Consider the following 10242-nt stretch of genomic DNA (forward strand, 5'->3'; position numbering starts at 1 on the left):
AAGCCCTGTCACAGAGAGGAATGAAGAGTGTCAAAATGGGGTTATAAATCACGAGCCAGCTTGGACAACGAAGCAAGAATTTGTCTCAAAAAATAAAATTTACAAAAAAGAGGAGGTCCCCTATAGACCACTTGCCTAGTGAGCACGAGGTCCTGGATCAAATCACCAATACTGCCAAACCCAAATGAGAACAAGAAAACTTAACTATTGTGTTATGAGGATTCCAAAGGCAGTGGACTCTGGGTGACTAAGAAAGACCTTTCTTAGGAGGTAGTCTTGTGGTTTGAATGTGAAATGTTCCTCATAGGCACATGTGTCCAAATACTTTGTCCCCAACTGATGGTGCTGTTCATGAAGGTTGTTAACTTTTAGGAAATGGAGCCTTTCCAGAAGCTATGGGTCCGCCAGAGCCCCCGCCCGGCCTGTGAAGCACCCTCTGGCCGCCATTTTCTAAGGAAACTTTCCAGCACCAGCTTTTCCTGGGTACTAGGTGGCAGGCTGAGGGAGGTGCGGCTGCTCCAGGGCACCTGGCCCTCCTTGGCCTCTGCAGGGCCCAGGCTCGTGAAGGTGGACCAGCCAGTATGCACAGAGCACAGCCACAAGTTGCACTGTTCACGGTGAGGTAATTGAAGATAGAAGAGAGGTCTGAAGAAAAAGGATTTTCCAGCTTTGCTTCTGAGGTGGTCCTTGTGTTTGTGGGCACCTCTCAAGGTCTGTGATGGGATGCTGGGTGGCCCACTGCTCCATGTACTGACTGTGACAAGGGTGGCTCCCACTTGATGAGGAAGACCTCATCTCTGCAAGGTGAAGCTAAGACGAGGTGAATTTTCTGGTATATCGCTACCTCCAGAAATCAGGTTTTCCCACTCTGCCTTCACGTTTGGGATCATAAGCCACATTAGCTAGTCCAACATCAATGGGACACTAGTGCCACCAGCTACCCTCATCTCCATTCTTCAGAAGGAACTGCTGTGGAGATCAGCATCAATGAGGATGGCACAATATTTGATGGGTATCCTATTGAGTCCTTATCGTTGATAGGTGCTGTAATGCCCAATGTGGTACAGACAAGACAACAAGCCTTTCAGGAGAAGCTCGCTCAGCAGCAAGCCAATGCAGAGGCTGCAGCGGCGGCGGCTACAGCAGCCACAGCCACAACCATAGAATCTACAACACCAGCAGCTGCTGCTCAGCAAAACCCACCAAAATGGAGAAGCCATCGTGAATGGGAAACAGAATGGAGACCATGCAATAAATAATCACTCAAAACGAATGGAAATAGATGGGGATGTTGAAATTCCACCAAGGAAAGCGACCTTCTTCGATGCCATGAGTCTGAGGTATTCATTTGTGCCTGGGATCCTGTTAGTGACCTACTTGCTTCTGGATATGGAACATTTTTTTTTTCCATTAATTATTATTTTACATGTCGGAACCTTAATGAGAACAGCAACGGGATCTACTTACAGCTTGTGCTGAGGCACTGTATACATGAAGACTGACATGACCTTCCCAGTAATAAAGATATCACCACACTGGAACACTGTTGGCAACAGGTTCCTATGATGGTTTTGCAAGAATAAGAATAGAAGGTGGTAATCTTGCCAGCACCTTAAGTCAACATAAAGGCCCCATCTTTTCCTTGAAGTGGAACTAAAAGGGGAATTATATTTTGGTGTGGATAAGACAACAATAATTCGGGATGCCCACACAGGAGAAGCCAAACAGCAGTTTCCTTTTCATTCAGCACCTGCCCTTGATGTGGACTGGCAGAACAACACTACCTTTGACTCAAGCAGCACAGGCATGTGCATTCATGTGTGTAGACTTAGTTGTGACCACTTGGTCAAAACCTTCCAAGGACATACTAATGAGGTAAATGGTATCAAATGGGATCCTTCTGGAATGTTGCTAGCCTCCTTCTCTGATGACATGACATTAAAGATCTGGAGTATGAAGCCGGATGTATGTGCTCATGACCTCCAAGCTCACAGCAAAGAGATATATTATATACCAACAAGTGGAGTCCCACAGGACCAGCCACCAGCAACCCGAACTCCAACATCATGTTAGCAAGTGCTTCATTTGATTCTACTGTTAGACTGTGGGATGTGGAGAGAGGCATTTGCATCCACACTCTGGACAAGCATCAGGAGCCTGTCTACAGTGTGGCATTCAGCCCTGGTGGGAAATATTTGGCTAGCGGGTCCTTTGACAAGTGTGTCCATATCTGGAATACTCAGAGTGGAAGTCTCGTTCACAGCTACCGAGGCACAGGCAGCATATTTGACGTGTGCTGGAATGCTCGAAGAGACAAAGTGGGTGTCAGTGCATCTCATGGCTCGTCTGTGTTTCAGATCTCCAAAAAAAAAAAAAACACAAAATGTGGAAAACAAAACAATTCTAATGGACCAGCAGTGGATGTGTGTTATTACAGCATCCTTCCTATGATGGGCTCCAAACTGTGTGAACTTGACTTGTTTGAATCTACTTGGAAATCACCTGTCCCAGGTCACAGGATCACCCCACGCCCAATCTGCATCCAGGAGTTTAGAAGACAAACAAATACAAAGTCATACCCATGGTTGTATCACAGGAATATAATTTCCACATGGAATGCTCAGCTGAGGAAGGATGAAGCCATCAGCTACGTGGTGCATGGTTTCATTTCCATCCAAAATAGGCTCTCGTGATTGAACAGAGAAGGAAGATGTAAGGTGTGCCAAAAAAGAGAAAAAGTTTAAAAATAAAACAAACAAACAAAAAACAACAAAAGAAAATGCTGTGATAAACCAAAAGGAAGGAAAAATCTGTTCCTTTATGGTATTTCCCTTCTATCAATTTGGATACTATAGTTACTCTCCACAAGGCCTGCTTGTACCAATGAAACATGTGACTTTGTAATCCCAATGCTGTATTTTCTAGAACCTTCTTTGGTGGTTTTTCTATCTGCTAACATTCTGTGGTCTGGGCGGCCTCCCACCACAGATGGAAACTGTTTTTGGCTTATTCTTTCTGTCCTCCCTTCCTCTGATGTCCTTGCTCTGGTGTGGTCTCATTTATTTATTTATTTATTTATTTATTTTATTTAATTTTATATAACAAAGTCCAATTAAATGAAAACAAACATTTATACACAATATTTGGGAATTTGGGCGTCGTTCTTTCCAAACTACTTCCTGCTGGTAAGGGGTGCTGTCTTGGAGGATTCGAAGAAGATTCAGATATCCTAGCTGTAGTCTGTAGGGCTGTTTTGTCCAGCTGTTTGGAATGTAGGATCAGCTTGTACTGTTTCAGGCGGTCTGGTGTGATCAAACCACATTAGTCTGTAAGGAATCCACATCTTTTCATTTTCTGTGGAAACAAAAATAGAAATACTTTTCCCCAGTAACTTGTTCTTCAACTTAAATTTTGGAGTCAAAGCGTTCTTTTTTTTTTTTTTTTTAATTTATTATTTTACATGTCGATCCCAGTTCCCTCTCCCTCCCTCCATCCCTCCCCTCCAGCCCTCCCTCCCTCCTTCCCTCCCTTTTGCCCTCTCTGCCCTCTCCCATGCATTCTAAACACCCTCCCCTCCCAACCCCCCACCACAATACCATATGTAGGGGAATGCCATCCAGTTGGGGTCATGTAGATCTGACAGGTCATGTGAAGTAGGGACTAGGGCTTCTCTCCTATCTCTAGAATAAGGCAGTTATCCCTCCATGGGGGATATGTTTGCAAAGTCCTTTTGTGCACCAGGGATACATCCTGGCTCCACTGTCTGAGGTCTCTTAGACTGCTCAGACATTCTGGCTGAGACCCATATTCAGGGGGGTCCGAGTCAGTCCCCTGTTGGCTTCCCAGCTATCACTCTAGTGGCCCTTAGCTCCTCCTTGTTCAGGTAAGCTGTCTCTATGTACTTCTACCGCATGGTCTTGTCCTCTCCATCTGCTTCTGGGTTCTAGTTCGACTCAGTGTTTATGTATGGGTGTTTGCTCCTGTTTTCAACAGGCATTAGTTGAGGACTCCATGGAGAAGTTAGTTGTTGATCTCACTCTCCGGGAAGGGCATTTATGATAGCCTTTCCACAGAAGCTGAGATTGTTAGTTGGGAGCAGTCTTGTAGTTCTCTAGACCTTTCTTTGTGTTCAACTTTATCTTCAAACCAATATTGGCTCCCTCTTTTATGTTCTCTCTCTCTGTCTCTGTCTCTGTCTCTCTCTCTCTCTCTTTCTTATTTTCCATCTCATTTTTAATGCAATCCTGCATAGGAATAGCCACATGCACACAAGGGATCTTTGATGGACAGCACTCTCCTTCCCTCTCGGCCCACCCCTACTCACCGTTTACTCTCTGTCCCTTTCTCATAGTTGCTTCACATTAGGTCCCAAAGCACTTTCAGAGCATAGTAAGTGTTTTATGTAAAAAGGCATGGAAGGGTACATTTTACAGAAAAAAAGACTTATAAGAGAAAGATCCTAGAGTATTTTTTAAAGATATTTTTATGACTTTAAAATCCTAAAATGGCCATCAGACATAAAAAGTTTTGTGAAATTCATATTTAAGACACTCAGAAGACACTGGCAGTCTGGGATATCTAAAGGCAGTTAGGAAAACTGTGGATTGGAAAGTGTCCTATGGAAGAATGATGGGATTATTTGGCAGCTAGTGAGGAAGAGCCCACTGGTTTGGCATCAAGTAGAATGCTGAACTGTTCCATGCACATTTACTTCAGCAATAGGAACACAAATGAGAACATCATGACCAACAGTGTGGCTCCAGCATACCAATGAGTTATTTCTTTCTTGCAGCAGTGTAGCTACAGATGGTGACTCTCGCAAAACCTACCCAAAGGCTCCTGTGCCCCTCAGTCTCATGAAGACAATGAGTATCAAGGGAGAGTTTGAATCCTAATGTGAATTATGACCCAAGTAGAATGTGATAAATCATTTCTGCCCACTTTACAATTTCTCTTACAGAAGATTAGGACAAAGCTTTAAAAACATGAGGAAAGGAAGAAAGAATTTTTCTTAAAGAAAAAACTAAACTAAATAAGGCATTGTTTGCCTGGTAGTTTGCCAACATTGAATCAGGTGACCTTTGTTTGCTTCTTGTCATAACTTAACACTGGCTTGGTGCTTGATTTTCTTTTTCTTCTCTCTTTTTTCTTTTCTTTTCTTTTCTTTTCTTTTTTTTTTAGTAAAGGGGGACAGACCAGAAGGGACTTGGCCAAATCAGTGGGGCTGCAAGTGGCAGTATACAGGGTCCAGTCTGCAGCTTAGGTAAGTATTATTTAGAGGGAGAGGGAAGTATCCATATGTGGAGCCAGAAACCAGCCAGCAGGGGCATTGAGGCGCTTCCTGCACAAGAGACCCATTTTAAGACCAAGAACCTGAACATTATGTGAGCCCTCAAAATCCAAGCGTTGTGTTACTGCGTTGAGCGGTGTGTTTAGACTCTGGCACCTAAACACTTAGCAAAGAATGCCTGAGTTCTGTGGAGTATTTGATTGTAGCATGTGTTTCTTCATAAGTGCATATAATGTTTCCTGTCCTAAGACTGCTTTAGCTTTAGAATACAGTTTTGGAAGTCCAGCTAAATACAATATTTGTTCCCGAAATAAAATTCTGCTCATGCCTATAGAAGATGAACTGGTAAAAGTCAGCCTGTTGTAAGGGTGTTGCTTTCATTTGACAAGTTCCACATTGCTATAGGATGGTGATGGGTAAATGGAACATAGGGGTACATTACACAATCTCTGGTTGTCCAGGCTATACCCCCCCCCAGATGAATCTAAGCCACATAAGGATTATTTTGAAGTCAATGGCTGTGAGACTAGGACAAAAAAATTCAATAGACACACGAACAAATGAGAAGAACATTTAATTCCCTGGTCTGGCAGGGGAACATGGATAAGAATTTAGTGCTGGCCATGAGAGGACCAAGCAGAAGAATGCAGCCCACACCCCTGAACTCCATCCCCATAAAACAGTTCATTCTACAGCTGTTTCTGAAGTGGCCAGCATTTGGATAGCATCATTTGCCCTGCTGTCATAGGGCAGATGCATCATATTTTGTGGTGAAGGGACAGCCTGTGTATAATGCTGTTACCTAACTATAGTGTGATATTCACTTTGTCCACATCTGTGGCACTGACCATGCCCATTGAGGGTGGGGTGGAGACAGGGGAGGAAGTGACCTGGGGAACTAAGTCTGAGGAGGAGCCCAGGAGTGCTCTCTTGCTGGACTAGATGCGGATAAGAGAGCATCCAGTGGAACCTGCTGGTGTTCATCTGTCTATGTCATAAGTTATTCCTCCCTGAATAAACATCTATTTGGCCTATTTGTTTATCCTGATCCTTATTAAACCATGATATCTTGTAGAGAGCCACTGGTGCCATTCCTGAAGATGGTGCCGGTTTCCTATCCATAAGCCAGCAAGGCGCGGATGTGTGATCCACGTCATGGGGTGACCATTACGAGCGTTGTGGGCTGCACCTGTCAGTATCGGACACAGCTCCTCTGCAACTGTCAGTAACGGACACAGCTCCTCTATATAAGCAGAGCCCTTTTTCCTCCTCGGGGTCTTCCCTCAACTTGCTGTAATGAGTCGCGCAATAAACATAGCTGCAGAAGAATCCTGTTGTTGAGCTTCGTTCTTGCAGGCAAGGCGATAGCGCTCGACAATATCTGGTGTCAGAAGTGGGATCAGGATTTTCACAGGACCTGGGTTTTACCCAGGCAGTAGACGCCATCCCCTTCCCCCACCATCACTGAAAGGCAGGGCCCTTGCATAACCAGGTGGACACACCACTGCTTGTGAGATGTTTCTGTCTGCCCTACAACTCCTTTATCAACTGTGGCCCTGATACCACTGCTCATCTCCTGCCCATTCCCTCATATTGCATTTGCACAGAGCCCTGCTGCACCGCCCTGCTCGTGTTGCTCCTCAGATCCCAGCCTCTGCCCCCCCCCCCTGCTTGTGGGTTGGAGGAGAAGGAACAGAATGAGGATTGGGGAGTGTGGGGGTTGGGAGAAAGGGAGGAAGGAGAAACTTCAATCTGAATGTAGATTAAACAAATAAATTCATTTAAATATAGTAAAGAAAGAAATGTTCCACAGATTTTTCCTCACAGAGAAATCCGATACAGGCATTTTCTCAATTGAAAATTTTTCTTCCCATATGACTCTAGCTTGGGTCACGTTACAGAAAAACTAACCAACTCAAATGCACATGTGTACACAAACATGGGTACAAGCATGTGCATACAGCACATACATAATAAATACAAGTATAAATTTTTAGTTTCACATTTTACCATTTATTTGCTCAATATAATGAATGCAAACAGTTATACATACTATTTTTATTTTTTTATTTTCATTTTAAATTTCAACTCTGTCTTTATCAATTGTTAGTTCACCACTCGAGAATAAAACATGATTTAAAACGAAAAGTGTTAGAAGCTGTCATTCCCAGAATGGGACTCATGAAAGAGCTACACCACAAAATATGATGCACCTGCCCTATGACAGCAGGGCAAATGATGGTGTCCAAATGCTGGCCACTTCAGAACCAGAAGCCATGGTTGTGACTTTCCACGGGGTCAAAAGCTGAGCAATACAACAAATAAAATGTAACTTTCAGTAGTAACAGTTTTTCACAAAAACAAAAACAAACAAACACAGCTTGTCTTAGAAATTTGGCTGAGGAGAATTCATATTCCTTTTTCTAATCTTAATTACTAATATCAACAGCGAAATCACATGCCACACTGCACACAGTAAATTGTGTGTATGTATATATGTAATTTCTAGACTAGTTACAAACTAAGGAGAATGAAAAAAAGCATCTGAGTTGACTCAGATGAGACTGATGAGTGTAACATGCAGTGATGGGATAATGAACCCAAAAGCAGATCCAAAGATGGACCTTGTTCTCAAACTACAGGAAAGTTGGGGTTACAAGTGAAGATGTGTCAGTGGCAGAATAAAAGAGTACAGAACTGAGCTGGAGCAAGAAGAGAATTTCGTGTCTAGTTGGAAGATGACAACTGCTCAGGTCACAGAAGAGTGGTGGTGCTAGGTAAAGTGCTACCCAAGTGACCAAGGACAGCTTGGAGTTCTCTGATGTATACGGACACACAGAGGTACGACTGGGGATTGCTACTCAGTGCTAAGTAGCCATCACTTCCTGCAGGCCAGACAAAGGAAGTTACCATCTTTCCTTGGGCTGATTTATTGGATCAGTTCTTAGACTTGGTTCTCTTGGTAAATTTATAGTATATTTATGGGTCTCTACAATCAAAATACACCCCAATAAATTTATACAATGACATCATATCCTCTTCAAGCAATTAGTCTATGTGTTGCCAGACAGAGAGTGTTCACTAATTCATACAGAAACCCAAGATTAAAAAGCTGCTTTTAAATGGAAACATCTTGGGGAAAGGAATAGCCTGAGAAACCACTGTTACACACAATACAGAGTGACTCAGACTAGGCTACAGCCTGATCTCAATAAGTAACAAAGAATAATGAGTTACATTTAGTATTCTTTTAAATATTAATTCCCTTCTGGTAAAATTTCACTTTAACTAAATAAATAGATTTGTCTCTTCAATACTGTTCATGAGGATCAAGATCCTACTGGGAGAAGGGATGAGTTGAGGAAACATTATTATGTATATACTTCTAGTATCACACCATGTGATTGGTTTTAGGTGTGTGAACATCTTCAGAACTGATAAGATACCATGACAGACCAAAGTCCACAAAGACACTAATAGATCATAGATGCCAGCCTACATTACTATAATCATCAAAACTGTCAATGACTATAGGTGGAGGAAACAAGGCATTCTATGATAATGTCTCTAGGTTCAGTTTTCTCTTCAAACAACACCCTTCACAAAAACCACAAATAAAATATATTGACATAACTCTAACCAAGCAAGTGAAAGACATGTATGACAAAAACTTAAAGTCTTTGAGGAAATGAATTGGAGAAGATATTGGAAGATGGAGAGAGCTCCCATGTACATGTATTTATAGTATCAACATAATAACAATGACTATCTTACCAATATCTTACCAATGTGATCTACAGATTCAATGTAATTAATCTTCATCAAAATTTCAACACAATTATTTACAGACCTGGAAAGAATAATACTCAATTTCATGTGGAAAAAACAAAATCCTAGGATAACTAAAAAACAATCCTAGAAAATGAAATTCCAGAGGGATTACCATTGCAGATTTCAAGCTTTACTACAGAGCTAGAGTAATTAAAAATGCATGATTTTATTATAAAAATAGACAAATGGATCAATACAATAGAACTGAACACCCAGAGGTATCCACATACCTATGAACACCTTATTTTCCACAAAGAAGCTAAATTTATACAATATAAAAAAGAAAGTTTCTTCAACAAATGGTGCTGGCATAATTGGATTTTGTCATATAGAGGACAGCTAATAATCCATATCTATCACCCTTCACAAAACTCAAGTCCAAGTAGATCAAAGACCTCACTGTGAATCTACATACATTAAATCTCATAGTAGAAAAGGTGGGAAGTACTCTTGAATAGATTGGAACAGGAGACTACTTCCCGAATATTATACCAGTAGTACAGACACTAAGATCAACAGTTAATAAATATGATCTCATGAAACTGAAAATCTTATCTATGGCAAAGGACCTTTCCAAGGACAAAATGACAGCCTACAGAATGGGAAAAGATCTTCGCCAACCCCACATTGACAGAGGACCGATTTCCAAAATATACAATGAACCCAAGAAAATAGACATCAAAATATCAATAATACAATTTAAAAATGTGGTACAAATCTAAAAAGAGAGTTCTCAATAGAGAAATCTCAAGTGACCAAGAAACACTTAATGAAATGTTCAGCATCCTTACCTGCCAGAAAAATGTAAATGAACATGATTGTGAGATTCCATTTTACTCCTGTCAGAATGTCTGGGATCAAAATCACAAGTAACAGCTCATGCTGTTGAGGATATGGAGCCAGTGGAACACTCCTCCTTACACGTAAATAACCATGTTACAATTCAGAGACTCAGTAAAGCTAAGTAACAATGAGGGGGATGTATGAATCTCCCTGGGAAGGAGAAATAGAATAGTTATCACAGGAAGGTTTGGGGAGTAGTTCTGGAGACAGAAATAAGAGGGTTCAGGTAGAAGGAGGATGGAGAAAGAGAATACTGCAGGAGAAACCTTGAAATGGCA

The 10242-nt window shown here is 41.8% G+C and overlaps 1 pseudogene; it reads left to right on the forward strand.

Moving 5' to 3' along the window:
- Window positions 1–375: 375 nt before the first annotated feature.
- LOC127216512 (F-box-like/WD repeat-containing protein TBL1X) lies at window positions 376–5263 on the forward strand (annotated as a pseudogene).
- The last annotated feature ends 4979 nt before the right edge of the window (window positions 5264–10242 follow it).

The sequence above is a fragment of the Phodopus roborovskii genome, unplaced genomic scaffold, assembly GCF_943737965.1.
Source record: "Phodopus roborovskii unplaced genomic scaffold, PHOROB, whole genome shotgun sequence".
Classification (NCBI taxonomy): domain Eukaryota; kingdom Metazoa; phylum Chordata; class Mammalia; order Rodentia; family Cricetidae; genus Phodopus; species Phodopus roborovskii.